The 13,673-nt window shown below is 38.6% G+C and overlaps 2 pseudogenes; both read left to right on the top strand.

Moving 5' to 3' along the window:
* The first annotated feature begins 2,849 nt into the window (after positions 1-2,849).
* LOC148926631 (protein FAR1-RELATED SEQUENCE 5 pseudogene) lies at positions 2,850-3,930 on the top strand (annotated as a pseudogene).
* A 3-nt stretch (positions 3,931-3,933) lies between these two features.
* Positions 3,934-4,471, top strand: LOC148926630 (protein FAR1-RELATED SEQUENCE 9-like; annotated as a pseudogene).
* Positions 4,472-13,673: the final 9,202 nt, after the last annotated feature.

Raw genomic sequence — 13,673 nt, 5'->3', positions numbered from 1 at the left:
TATGAATTAAACAACAACAAAGAGCATTGTTGATCATGCGACGAGACATTCATTATAAGCTATTTGAAGCAAGAAAATGCTAAACAAAAAGCCCAGAAAGCTCACATCTCAATAGCATCCTTGTTAAGGATGAAGTTCCTTAACTCGGATAATTCGCGTCAAATGTCGTGGGAATTGTTGCCCGACGATCACTCCGGCATCAAATTTAGGGATAAACGGTAGTCGTGGGAACTTTGCCCGTCGATCAAACCAAACAAAGAGTGAAACACGTAAATGGAAAATAAGATAATTGTATTTCTTCAATGATTGAGAAAAATACAATGACTCCTATTTATAAGACTAGCCCTAACTTACTGAACAAGAAAATAAAGATCCTAACAATATATTAAATATATGCTAAATCAATACTAAACTAAATAAAAGATATGTGGGGATATTCCAAGCGATATACTCGTATCAACTTTGTTAGGAGCTCCTAAAGCAACATCCTTCAAACATCAGTTAGTCATTTGCACTCTATTCACATTGTCCTGCTCCGCCATCAGCATGTTTCCGTACCCCGAATAGCTCCTCCAGCGTCATCTTTGGCTGCTCGAACGCCGGTGGCCCATCCTAAGAGTTCACTAGCTGCTGGCGCACTTGATGAAGCTGGCCGCCCACTTGAAGAAATATGACTATTGTACATAGAAGCAACCATACTTGTACACTATGACTTCTTTATGGCCAGGTTGATAACACAAGCTACAATATTATGAGCGATTACATCTACATTTTTTCCCACATTCTGTCCATAAATCATTTAATTCTTGTTAATTAACTAGCAAGCAAATTACTATGTTTTGAATAGAAAAAGTAAATACCTCATGTATCTTTGGGGTTGCTAACTTCAATGATACGTTCTCATTCAAGATGAATGAGCTAGGGACATTTCCTCTTGTTATGATCCTTTTCGCCACATTTACGATATGTATAATCAGGCATCATTTGTTGTTTATTTCTCTTCTCTCTTCAGTTGTTTTTTGCCTTGCTCCTTTTGGACGGCCCAGAAATTTGATGATTTCAGGTGAGACCACATCATGCTCCATCGTCTTGGGCCATTACTTGAAACCTTCAACTGGATAAATAATTGGTTAATAAACCTTTTGGGAGCTTTCTTTAAAGTAACAAATATCCAGAAACTGATCCACCGTCTCAAATGTTGTTTCTATAGCTGCAATTGCGTGATGACACGAGATGACCATGGACATCCATCTCCTGCAATTAATGTTCTATCCCTCAAGTCAACAACAAATTGTTCATTACACTTCATGCTCACTTGGTAATCCAGTCTTCAGCCTCCTGCGCCATGCATTTGTCGGTCTTCTCTTAGAGTTTCTCAATTTTCTTCCCTCTTCAGAGCAAAACAGTCTTGTGTCCTTGAAGCAAACTTTCTTCTAGTTGTGAATTTTTTCTTGTGTCCTTGAAGCAAACTTTCTTCTAGTTGTGAACTTTTTCATCATTTTCATTTTGATGAACTCCAAAATCCCATACAATGGGTTCTCATGAGCAAATAATAACACCCTATTTAAGCATTCAAAAATGTTAGTTCAGGATGTCATATTTTTTTTTATGATATTCTAATTTTACCAATTGTGCATAAAATTTGTGCCCAACCAAAAGTGCATACTCTTGCGGGATGGAGAAGTAAAATATTAGAATTCTTATCTTAATTAACTGTATTGTGCAACAAATTAAAATTTAATCTATGGTGTATTAATACTAATTGAGGTTTTTGATTTTAAATTTTCATAATTTTGATATCAATTTTTTACGTTCCAAAATTTGAATTAATTTTAGAATATAACAACTTGATAAAAAAAAATAAATACATGTTCAGAATTTATATACTCTCTCCGTCCACGAAAAATAGATAAGATTGTGAATGACATGAGTTTAATATATAATTAGTAAAGTAAGAGAGAGATAGAAAAAGTAAGAGATAGGAAAGGAAAAGGCGGGGGGATCAGCCTAGGCATAAGCTAATCCACCACATAATACACTAATGAAAAATAGACATGTGGAATCTATTTGTAAAATTAAATAAAAGACTAAAAGTATAAATTCTCATAATGCATCTTATGCTACACCAATATTAATTAGACACATGGACAATCTTTAATATTGACTAAAAAGTATTAAAATTAAAACCTAACCTTTACATATTGTATAGATTTAATGTATTAGGGAAACCCTTTCATCTCTCCGCTCAAGAACCAAATTTTTTATCTGCCGCTGCTTTATGTCAATGTCAAAAGGTAATCACTTTCAACTAATGTTTATCACTTTGAATAAAACAATTTTAGACTAGTTCTTTTGTCTCTCTCAGTACATGGATTTTGCTAAAAATCTTTGAAGCTAATTTATAAAACTATCACAGGGAGCAACTCATAAAATATAGAACTTCATCCGTTCCATAGTAATAGAGTCATTTTCACACCTACTTTATTCTCTCTTACTTTTCCCTCTCTTCATCTCTCAACCTTTTTCATTTTCTACTTTATTCTCCCTTTACTTAACTCACCTAACACAATTTTTCTTAAACCCTTAATCTTCGTGCAAAAAAAAAAGCCTCCATTACTATAGAACAGGGGGAATATAATACAAAGTACAATAATTATTTACATTATTTGAGTTGTAACAGGATTGGATTATTGCACATGCCTTTAAAACTTTAATGACATAACAAAATAAAATTAGATATATATTTATGTTGTCTAGCTTTTAACGTTGTAATGGAACTACTATCTCAAAGAAATTGACATGCAGTAAAAGAAATAGCTATTGACTATACGAATTTTTCTTTTGCAGATATGGATGCCAATGTATTAGAAGACCATATTCCAGAGATAGGAATGGAGTTTGAAACAGAAGTCGAGGCATATGATTTCTATATGAAATATGCTAAGGTAATAAGTTTTGGAACTCAAAAACTATCTGCTCATAGAGATCGAATTACGGGCAACATCTTGGACATTAGTTTCTGCTGTTGTAGGGAAGGTTTTAGAGCAACAAACAATAGATGCGTTACAATTAAGAATCCTCGTCCTGAAATTAGGTGTGGATGTAAGACTTTGATGAAAATCAATTGTAGGTACAGTGGAAAGTTTCGGATTTTTGAAGTTTGTCGAGGAACACAACCATGATTTGTGTGATCCGGAAAAATCTTACATGTTGTTTAGATGTTTTAGACAAATGTCTAATATTTAGCAAACACAAGTTGATGTTGCTCAAAGTTGTGGGTTGGCTCCAAAGAAAATAATAGATGTAATGGCAAAGGAAGCTGGCGGAATACAATATCTTGGATTTACTCATATTTATTTGAAGAACTATTTGAGAACTAAGAGGAATTTGGACATTAAACAAGGAGATAGTGGAGGTGTTTTACAATATTTAAAAAGGATGATAAGTGAAGATCCACATTTTTACTATGCTATTCAATTGGATGTAGAAGATCTAATTACCAATATATTTTGGACCGATGGTAGAATGATACAAGATTTTGGTCATTTTGGTGATGTTGTTTGCTTCGATACTACATACAGAAAACATCGAGATGGCAGACCAATTGCTTTGTTCGTCGGTGTAAATCATCATAAGCAAACAACTGTGTTTGGTGCAACATTATTGTACGACCAAACAATTGAAACCTTTGAATGGTTGTTTGATGCATTTGAAGATGCTATGATGGGAAAGAGACCAAAAACCATTTTAACGGATCAAGATCAAGCAATGAGCGCTGCTTTAGCTTCCAAGTGGCCATCAACTTACCATCGCTTGTGTGTTTAGCATATTTTTCAGAATGCAACAATTCATCTTTCCAATGTTTTTGCGAGTTTCAAGAACACCTTTGCAGCTGATTTTAGTCGTTGTGTGTACGACTTCGAAGGTTGATAGATGATCGTCGTGAGAAAAGAGTCGGAAGAGGATTTCAAGAATGCTCAAATTTCTCCTGTTATGACATTTCCATTAGAAATATTGAAGCATGCTGCTGCCGTATATACACATAAGATATTTGCATTGTTTAGTGAGGAGTTGAGAAAGGCAATTGAAAGCAAGATTGAAGGTGAGAGTCAACTTGAAACTTCTGTGATATATAAGGTCAGACCATTTCATCGGGCTAATGAACATATAGTCACATATAATTCCATTGGAGGTTCCATTTTTTTTCAGATGTAGGAAGTTTGAATTCTCATGTATTTTATGCTCATATAGTCTAAGAATCTTAACATTTATGAATGTTGTTCAAATACCCGTTAAATATATCTTAAAGCAATGGACCAAACATGCAAAGGATGGAACATCAAGAGTTTGTGATGTAGGAGTTGTCACTGTTGATGAAAAAATAAGAAAGAAGCAGCGGTATAAAGAGTTGTGTAACACTTTCATGCATGTGGCAATAAAAGCAGCTGAGAATGATAGGGAAGACAAATAATGTGACAATTGAGGCAAAGGACGGAGATGTTGCAGTTAATGATGAAACCAATGAAAGTCAAATTAAACGCTTGAAACCTAAAGGGAGAGTTACATACCATTCATGTAAGAGGCCGAAAAATGCTTTGGAACAGGCTATTAGTAGTGATAAGGCTAATTTCATGCATTGGTTATAGGGATAAATTTTGTGATTTCCTGGGTCTAACAAGGTTTTATAAGCCAGGTGTGTAGAGAAATCGCCAGCCCCAGGAAGAAGACGAAGATTGTCTGGAAGAAGAAGCTGGCAGGAAAAGTGAGCGGAAGAAGGAAGAGTTACTAGACTGAGGAGCATTCGACTGGAGGGCAAAATGAGAATCACAGGAACAGTCTAGAAGTTCTATCCACTATAAATAAGAGCATGCGATCAACATGATAACGAGCACTCTTTTCATTTTCGGCTCTTAGCTTAGTTTTCCACTTTTCTACACACACTTGAGGGGAATCATTCTGGGGAGTTCACTTTCGGATCTAGCTGTGGTGTAACACCGTCTCTACGGAGGCGAAGATACAATCCTTTACTGCTTTTCGCTTTACATTCCGTATTTCCCCGAGTCTTCGCTGTTCGAAGCTCGGTTATGCTTGTTATTGTTCCGTTGGATACTGCGTATGTTGCTATGGATATTTATATTTTGGTTTCAGTTATGATATTGTCTTTTTATTTGTTTGCTTTGGTGGATATTGTTGGTTGATTTGAGTTTGGAGTTTAAATTGCTTGGAGATTGTGGTTGATCGGTTGAATCTAGTTGAATATGTGAAGATCGGAGATGGAAATGGTGTTTGACTACTGTGGATGGCTTGGATCCGGAGTGGATGAAGCATCCGACGTGTAGATCTGTTCGCAGTTGCATGGTTTTGATGTTTTAAATTCTATTTACTTGCTTGCCTCGTCTATTAGTCATGGATCTGTGTTAGTTTTAGTTGTTCTTTGTGTCCATCGGTTTAATTTTGTCAGCCCTGTTACGATCTTCGTTTGTTCTGTTTTTCACCGGTTGTTTCGTGATAAAAATTAGAGAAGATGATGTCGCTATTAGTTAGTCCTTAGGTTAGTTAATTTGCAGCTTTTCCAGTCGTACTATGCCGTTTTGGGAAATGGTCCCCACGTTTCTCTTTTCCCGTGTCTAGGTTAGCTTAGGAAGCTGTTTACCCAGTCAAGTAGTCATTTCAGTTACTTTTAGCCATTATGCATGTCCCTACCTAGATCTAGCTGTTAGAGTAGAATATTTCATTTACCCAGTCTAGGAATTAAAGCTCAACCACAAAAATTGCGTGGCAGCAGCCAAAAATAGCTTCTAGGTCTTTGAACATGTTTTCTTACGCATCCGTCTCTGTGGATTCGATCTCTACTTCCCTGTACTAATCTTTTTAGCTATAGCGGGTTGAGGGTTTTGAGGGGCGAAGAAAGTGATTGTGTGCCCAACGACAGGTTACCCAAGGATTCTCTGAGTTCCTAGACCCGGTGTCTAGTGGATTCTCTGGATCGAGGGATTTTATTTCAAACACATCTCGCTTACTCTTCGACCACTCTTCAAGTAGAAAACCAAATCCAAAGCCAAAAACAACAAAGAGTGCTCGTAACCTGCTTCTTCTATGTAGGAATCTGAAGAGACTGCACTCATTAATGATGACTACTGGAACGTGACATATAGTGCTTTTGATCCTCAAAGTACATCATAATTTTAGTCTAAGCAATGTTGCAAGCCTGCCATCAATGAAGAGCAAGTCATTTATTTTGGTGTTATTGCAATGGATAAATTTTTTTTGATCTTTTTTGTTTGAAAGACTTGTGTTAAGTTTTGATTAAGATTTTTGTGGGAGTTTCATTTTTCATTTAAGAATTGCATTCTGCTATTATCAATTTACATCTATATGATTGTGTTTGAGTGACAGTTCCATTAATTGCACAAATGACTAAATGAAAGATAAGTTCAGTAAGTAATATGCTGTTAATATGCTGATAATAAAGAGACATTAGTTTGACTCATTTATTGTATTGTTTTAACTACTGTTATTGCATTGATAGGAACATTCTGGTTAGTTGTCAGAGTTCATGAAAGCTCATTTACATGGGCAGCAAGCATGGACTCATTCTTTTGTTCTTCAGATTTTGTTGGTCAAAATGATTTTTGATAAATGGTTTTTTCTTTATCACAACATGATTTCTTTTTACAGATCAAATAGCATGATTTAGGTTTTATTATTGAATGGATGGAGTTGAGTTAGTAGTTCAATTAGTTGTTTGGCAAATCTGTTTGAGGTGCTAATATTTGTTCATGATGCTGATAAAAATTATTGGTTGGATGAAAGGGGTTTTCTAATTAAAATAATGAATGAATGTTAATTTTAATCCTCTTTAGTCAATATTAAAGATTGTCCATGTGTCTAATTAATATTGGTGTAGCATAAGATCCATTATGAGAATTTATACTTTTAGTCTTTTATTTAATTTTACAAATAGATTCCACATGCCTATTTCTCATTAGTGTATTATGTGGTGGATTAGCTTATGCCTTAGCTGATCCCCTCCGGGGAACCAGTAGTGATATGAGTGTTAGTGGATTGTGGGGTCCACATTTAGAATGATGTGTATGGTTAGTATTGTGTTAGCCAAAATGACAAAACTTGTCTATTTTTCGTGGACAGATAAAGTATTATACATTCAAGCTAAAATTAAAATATGTAATATTTTCTCATTTTTATGCAAATATTAAAATTTCTATATCTGAAAAGTAATAGTATATGATGTAGTGTTAGAGCATCTCCAAGGGGAAAGGTAAATTGAGAAGGTATATTTCTCATTTACCTCATCAAAAGGGTAATTATACCTTCTGAAAAAGTACATGGACTCCAAGGAAAGAAGGTAAATTAAAAATGCAAACAAAAATAACTAACTTTTTACCTTTTGTATCGAAAAGATGTAAAGATACATTCTCAAAATAAAAGAGGATATAATACCTAGTTGACGTATCGCTGCGTGATTCGCCAACGGCAATGCCGTTGGCTATGTTTTATTTTTTATTTTAATTTTGAAAAATATAAAAAAATATAATTAAATAAAAAAAATATTTTCCCACTTCCCAGTAAAGTATATCTGTTTTTTCTCCAATTTTAATTTATTTTTGCCGTTGGCTATTTTTTATTTTTTTTATTTTAGTTTTGAACAATAAAAAAAAAACAGAATCAAATAAAATAATTTTTCCCACTTCCAAATTAAGTATATCCGTTTTTTCTCCACTTTTAATTTATTTTTTCATTATTTTTACCCCAAAAATTTACATTTTCATCTATAAATACTCCCCATTTCAACACAAAAATTTACACCACACTACACCAAACAATTCTCTCATCATTACACTTTTCTCTAAATTCTCATTCTTTCTTTCTTGCAAAAATGTCCGACTCCGGCGATCACCCATCTGACTCCCGCGGATGGAACGACGAATGGTTCGGCTCATCGCCATTCCCTTCGCCGGATACGAATTTCTCGCCCCCTCCTCATACCTAAGGTTCGCAAATTCCGGGTGGTACCGGGCTTTCCCCGTGGACGAGCAAGATGCCCCCTCGGGGAAATACGGGTGTGATAAGGCTCGTTTCATGCATTGGTTTTGGGTTAAAATTCTATGCATTTGGAGCGCTAATCTGTGTTTCTGAGTTCAGGTGCGTAGTAAATCTGCCGGACATAGGAGTTGTTGTTACCTGACCTGGCAGATGCAAAAGAGATGAAATTGAAGTGAAAATCAGAAGTCGTCGCCCGGACCTGAGAGAATTAAAAGTTGGCGACAGGAGCAGAATGGAGCATGAGCAGATTATTTTAAAAGAGTCTTATTCAAGGGCAAAAGCGTCTAATTACCAGAAGGATACCCTAGGGAGCAGAGCCTCACATATATAAAGAGCTCAACCTTGAAGAATAAGACAACCACTTCTACACACACACTTAGCTCAAGTTCTTGTTCTATTCCTTAGCTCCGCACTTCAAAACCCTCATTTCACTTGCTGCGCACTTGGAGATGGAGTGATTCTGGCTACCGTGGTGGTTCATCGTTGTTTTGCTGTTGTGTAACACCGCCTTGTGAAGGTAGAGAAACAATATTTACTTTGCTTTGTTTAGTTTGTTCTCGTTTCAAGTACTTGTTAGCTTCGTAACTCTAGTTCTTGCTTTGATCTACTGGATTTGAACCTATTTCTCTTTATTATGGAAGTTTATGTTGGCTTTTGTTGGATCTCGCTGAGTTGATGTTTATTTCTTGCTTGTTACTTTCGGTCTTGTTTATTGTTGGATGTTTGGAGCTGAGATTTGTTGGTTCGTTATTGGAGGTTGTGGATTTATATGGAGATGTTTGGATTTGTTGAATCGTGGTGGATTTGAGTTGGAGTTTCGTAGATCTGATGTTTGCTGTTTACGTTTGCATGATTATAACTATTAACTTTATGTTCCTACATCCTTTAGGTCCAGTAGCGTAGATCTGTTAGTTTAGGCTTTAATTTCTCGTTTTAAGTTTAGATCTGAAGTTTGCTCTGTTTTCATGGTGTTTAATGCTCTGTTTTATCTGCTATTCTCGTTTGATTCCCGAAAAAGATGAAGTTTGTTGGTAGTTAGAACCAGATCTGTTTTTGTCAGTACTTTCTGCATGTACTTTGCTTTTTCTGCATGTTCTCCAGACCCTGTCAGTACTGTCTGCATTAATTTTTTACTTTTCTGCATGCTTTTTCAGACCCTGGTAGTTTAAGGAAACTTGTCCCCACTTTTCGCTTTATCCCTATTTGTCCAAATTAGGAAAGTTCATCTAGTTAAGTTAACTCCAGTTGTCTTAGAACTTTAAAATATCTCATTTCTCTAAATCATGCATGTTCCGTACGTTCACTTTTCTTAGACCCAGTAGGTAGAGTAAGTAGTTTAAGTTTCTCAGACCCAGTAGTTTTAAGTTCTCGACCCACAAAATTGCGTGGCAGCAGCCATCCCCCTCCCCTTTCCCAAAACATCCTCAATTGCAGTTCCGTAACACATTCGTCCTCGTAGGATCGATCCTTTACTTCCCTGTGCTAGTTGTAGTATAGTGGGTTGAGGTTTTGAAGAAATAGAGTGCATCCAACGACCCTTGTCTGATAGTTTCATGATCTTCTAGCCTCTGAAGTCTAGTCGAATCCTCTGGACCTTTTAGATTGAGTGATATCACACTGCACTGCACATTTCTAGTCTCTTCAAAATGGCGCCGCTGGGGATGCATGGTGTTATTTGTGTGTTTGCTAATGTTTTGGTGTAAATAGTTTAATTATTATGTTTTCTTTTGTTTCTTTTTTCAGTTTATGAACAGAAGCTCCATGTTCGGATACTGGAACAACTCACCTGGTTGGAGAAGCGCCCAGACTAGTTGGCGGGTCAAGGAAGCGATATTCCCAGTTACCACCAGATCGGGGCTTACAACAGGGGATCCTGTTCACCTGAGTTCAGAGAGCGACAAGGAGTCGACTTCGTCAGTTAAGAAGGAACCAAAGTCAACCTCAGAAACAGAGGAGAAAAGCGTTGAAGATATGGCCAACGCAGGCGATGACGACCCGGAGATCGGCTCGCTCACTACCCATTTAGATGGCGAGCCTGCCCAGGCTATCGTCTCTACCCAGCGCCAGAGGGCGATCGACATCAAAACGAACGTGCTGGGCGTTCTACCCAATTTCTCGGGTCGGAGGAATGAATGTCCATACGAATTCCTCAATGAGTTCAGTAAGCTTTGCAGTATTCAGAAGAGGCCCAACGATACAACAGAGGAGGATTACCGCCTACGCGCTATCCCGTTTGTGCTGAAGGGAGAGGCTAACACTTGGCTGTTAAGGTTGCCACCAGACTCGATTCATACATGGAAGGATTTCAAGTTGGAATTCTTTGATTACTTTTTCCCTTCTAGCAAAACGAATACTCTTAAGAAGGAGATTCAGGAATGCAAGCAAGACTATGATGAATCGTTGAGTCAATATTGGTCTAGATTTAAGGGACTGCTCGATGCTTGCCCGAACCACAGGATGACGGAAGCCGAAACCTACTATCTTTTCTATGAAGGGGAGAAACCTGAGTCTAAAGACCTGATGAATACCGCTAGTGGAGGAAATTTCACCAAAAGGAAGGTGAGCAAAGCCCGAGAGATCCTGGGAAGACTAATTGATGCAAAAAAGGCATACGATTCACCTCGTACCATCCTAAGGAGAGGAAGTGTAGATGCAATAACGCTGCAAAGTGAAGAAAGAATGGATGCTCGAGTGTACGCAAGGATGGATGTTAAAATGGAGTAGCTGGAGAAGACTATTCTAATCGCCTTGGGGAAGAACAACTCACCAGAAAAAGATAAACAAGCGCTGGGTCCGGAGGATGGATACAATTGTTACGGACCTCAAGGAGGGATGGATTGTCCAGCCCATATAAATGTTGTAGGAAATTGGAATCAAAATAATCAGGGCAGTAATTGGAACTAGTGGAAAATTAAAGAAGCTTCGTGGAGGGACAATCCATGCTTCGGGTGGTCTGATGGGAATCAAAACCCTCAACTCCAAATTACTAACTCAGAAGGAAACTAAGGGGGCCAATCCAACTGATCTGGGAGGAATCAAGAAGGACAGGGTAATTGGAGTCAAGGAGGTCAAGGAAATCAACCCAACTGGAACAATAGGAATCAGAATAATCAGGGAAACTCATATGTACCCCCGCACCAGAGGAACAACAACTATCATGGACCGGGGAAACAGTACAACAACAACCAAGAAGGTCAAGGAAACCTTCGCCCGTATCAAGGGGGTGGACCAAATCATGGTCAAGGGCCAAGTGGCAGTCAACCGAACTCCAGACCCCAGAGGAATCTGGATGATATGGTCCATGACCTAGTGAGTTCTCAACAACACATGCAGAACAACTTACTGGCCAATAATGACATAGTCCACAAGCTCCAGGATGCTCAGCAGGAACACAAGGCCGCAATGGATCTGATGTCGAAGCAATTATCTCGGATCGCGATGTCCCTGAGCGATATGCGAGGAAATGAAGAGAAAATTCCAGCCTCAGTAAAGCCACCAGACAGGGCAAATGTCAGCCAAGTTACCCCGAGATCCGGAAAAGCATATGAAGGACCCAAGTTGAAAGTAAATGATCAGATACCAGTGCCAATGAGCGAGGATGTTATCCACCCGGTCCAGCAAAAAGAAGATACCAAAGAAGAAGAAGAAGCCAGAGCAGAGGATGGTATCCAAGCCGGTGATTTGGGAAGACCGTTATCTCGAATGGCTGACCCATTTTTCCTAGAGCCGAAGCCTGAGGTAGAAACTGAAGAGGAGAAAGGAGAGACTGAAGAACCTTCTAAAGAAGATCCTACCAACGCAACAAAGAGGGTGAAACCTTTTCCCTACCGAGGGGATGCCAAGAAGAAAAAGGACAACACCGTGGACTTCATGGGGATCTTTGGAAAATTGGAAATCAATCTTCCGTTCCTGGAAGCTTTGAAGCTGCCCCCGTTCAGCAAATTCATCAAGGAGTTCATTGCGGGCAAGGCAAAATCCGATGGAAAGATCGTGATCAGAGAGAATGTATCTGCAGTAATTCAGAAGAGGATAATGTCGTCGAAGCAGACTGACCCAGATATGTTTACCTTACCTATCACTATAGGCGGTGTTAGAGTCGAGCATGATATGTGTGATCTAGGTGCGTCTATTAATGTGTTATCGCTTTCCATATATAAAAAACTGGTAGGAGCAAGAATGACTGACACGAAAGTGGTGATCCAGTTAGCTGATAGATCATGCATTAGCCCTGAAGGAGTGTTAGAAAATGTTATAGTAAAAGTACATGATTTTCTATACCCTGCTGATTTCCATGTGATAAAGATGAGTGAAAATGAAACTGCTGAGTCTAGTGGCGTTCTTTTAGGAAGACCATTGTTGAGAACCGCTAAGATTATAATTGATGTTTTTGATGGCACCATCTGTTTAGATTACAATGGGGAGAAATTCACTTTCAGCATTGATGAAGCTATGAGGAAACCACTTGACGTGGAAAACCTCCATTTTGTTGATGTCATTAACCCCCTGGTCCAGGAGTTTCTTGAGACCTCGGAAATGACTGAATCTATGAAAAAAGAAGTTGCAGGATGGTGTGAAGCCGTTATTAAGCAAGGGCTATCTGATTAAGAAATCACAAAGGCAATAATGGACTTCTGTGGCAAAGCAGGATCCCATGGGTTCAAGGGATCAGTCCAACTGGCCAGTGTTGAAAAGTTGCCAGAGTTGGACGAGCTAGTCAAGAAAGGTATGGAGAAGAACCTGTTGCCACCTGAAGTACCCCCTCCAAAGAAAGAATTGAAGAACCTTCCTCCTGGTCTGAAGTACGCCTACCTAGGCGAAGGTGAATCTCTGCCTGTCATAATCAACAACCATCTGACCTAGGAGCAGGAGATCAAGTTATTGGAAGTGCTGGGAAGCAACCAAAAAGCAATAGGGTGGACTCTATCTGACCTGGTGGGGATCAGCCCCGATCTATGTATGCACCACATCCGTTTGGAAGAAGGGGCCAAGGCACACCGGGATCTCCAAAGAAAACTCAACCCCAACATGAGAGAAGAAGTATTAAAAGAAGTATTGAAGCTGCTGGCCCTGGGAATCATATACTCCATTCCCGATAGCGAGTGGGTGAGTCCTGTTCACATGGTGCCGAAGAAATCAGGAATACAAGTAGTCACGAATGACCGCAACGAGCTTGTGCCCACAAGGTTAGTCACGGGTGGAGAATGTGCATAGATTATCGGAAACTCAATGCGGCCACACGCAAGGATCATTTCTTGCTACCCTACATCGACCAAATGCTGGAAAGGTTGGCGGAAAAATAATACTTCTGTTTTCTAGATGGCTACAGTGGATACTTCCAAATCTATGTCAATCCGGAGGATCAGGAGAAGACCACATTTACCTGCCCCTTTGGAACATACGCCTACCGAAGAATGTCGTTTGGTCTATGCAACGCACCTGGGACGTTTCAACGATGTATGATGAGCATTTTCTCAGATCTGCTGGAGGATTGCATAGAGATTTTATGGATGATTTCACCGTATATGGAGATTCCTTTGAGACTTTCCTGGGGCACCTGGATGTTGTTTTGGAGAGATGCAGGAAGAAGAACCTGGTGTTAAACTATGAGA

The sequence above is a fragment of the Salvia hispanica genome, chromosome 5 (assembly GCF_029641045.1).
Source record: "Salvia hispanica isolate PSC_SH4W2 chromosome 5, Shi_PSC_v1, whole genome shotgun sequence".
Taxonomy (NCBI): Eukaryota; Viridiplantae; Streptophyta; class Magnoliopsida; order Lamiales; family Lamiaceae; genus Salvia; species Salvia hispanica.
The sequence above is the reverse complement of the archived record's forward strand: the minus strand, read 5'-3'. Positions and strand labels throughout refer to the sequence as shown.